Source organism: Monodon monoceros, unplaced genomic scaffold (genome assembly GCF_005190385.1).
Source record: "Monodon monoceros isolate NGI ecotype Baffin Bay Population unplaced genomic scaffold, NGI_Narwhal_1 Super_Scaffold_21, whole genome shotgun sequence".
Classification (NCBI taxonomy): domain Eukaryota; kingdom Metazoa; phylum Chordata; class Mammalia; order Artiodactyla; family Monodontidae; genus Monodon; species Monodon monoceros.
In genome coordinates this window covers 26104955-26106593 of record NW_021703778.1, presented here as the reverse complement: position 1 = coordinate 26106593, position 1639 = coordinate 26104955, and positions in this window count along the sequence as shown.

Genomic DNA, 1639 nt, shown 5'->3' with positions numbered 1-1639 from the left:
AGAAATTCTGAAGCCCCATAGCAATGTAATCTCCTAGGAGAGGGATGGCCAGGGACAGCCTGAAAATTCAAGCAACCCCGCTGGGAAAAAATGAGAAATGATTACACTGGGCACAGGGGAAATGCCTTTGGCCAAAGTATTTCATGTATACACAAAGGACAGATTACACCGCCTATTGCTCCGTCCAAAGCAGCACTCTCTGAGACACTCAGCTTCTCCACTTAGATGAGATGAAGAGCTGAGTGAACTCAGCTGGAAGCGAGGCCATTGGTTCCAGATGGTGTAGACAGTTCAGTCCTGGCGCTGCTGAGGCAGTGGCAGCGCACAGGGTTTACTCCAGGAGAAGCAGTAGGTGTTTGCCAGGGCGACCTTTACTTCTTTGGTGTATGAACAAAAAGCACATCAATTTCAGGAACTATCTCTGCTAACAAAGCAGAGCACAGACATGGGGTGATTTTCTGCACAATCAAGCTGAAAAAGTATGCCTTTTACTCAAAGATGGGTTATTTTGAGCCCCGTCTTTAATAATCTGTTCAATTGCTTTGCTAAATTATTTCACTTCTCTGTAAAGCAAGCATTAAGAAGTTATTTGCTTACTTGAGGGGTGTGTGTGTGTGTGTGTGTGTGTGTGTGTGTGTCTGTTTAATGGTAGATGCGTCCCTATACTGAGTCTGGGTGCACTGTGAACATTAGGATGAATTGTGCCCCGGCCCTCCGGGCTGTAAGTCCTTAGAGACAGAGCCACAGGCCAGAAGAAGGACTGCCATGCTGCCCCCCATGTGGTGTTGCCGCCGCCACCTGTGTGACGACCTTTTGTGGTCACCAAGCACATGGTTACAACCACTGTGTGTGGGTTTGTTTTTTTTAGCTGTTTGTTTGCATTTTTAGTTTTTCAGCTTTACTGGGGTAGAAGTGACAAAATTGTAATATATTTATTGTGTACATCATAGTGATTTGATATATGTATACATGAAGGGATTCCCACCATCCGGTTAATTAACACATCCATCACTTCATATATTTATCCCTTATTTTGTTGAGAACATTTAAGTTCTACTATCAGCACATTTTAATTTTACTATACAATGTTATCTACAATGGTCCCCTGTTATACAGTAGATCTGTTTTGTAGCATTGTTTTTTAATTGAAGTATAGTTGATGTGCAGTAATATTATATAAGTTGCAGGTATACAATATAGTGATTCACAATTTTTAAATGTTATACTACATTTATAGTTATTATAAAATATTGGCTATATTCCCCATGTTATACTATATATCCTTGTAGCTTATTTTATATCTATTAGTTTGTACCTCTTAATTCCTCCACCCCTATATTGCCCTTCCCCCCTCCCCACTGGCAACCACTAGTTTGTTCTTTATATCTATGAGTCTATGAGTCTGCTTCTTTTTTGTTATATTCACTTGTTTGTTGCATTTTTTTAGATTTCACATATTAGTGATATCATACAGTATTTGTCTTTCTCTGTCTGACATATTTCACTTAGCATAATGCCCTCCAAGTCCATCCATGTTGTTGCAAATCGCAAAATTTCATTCTTTTTTATGGCTGAGTAATATTCCATTCTCTGTGTGTGTGTGTGTGTGTGTGTGTGTGTGTGTGTGTGTGTGTGTGTA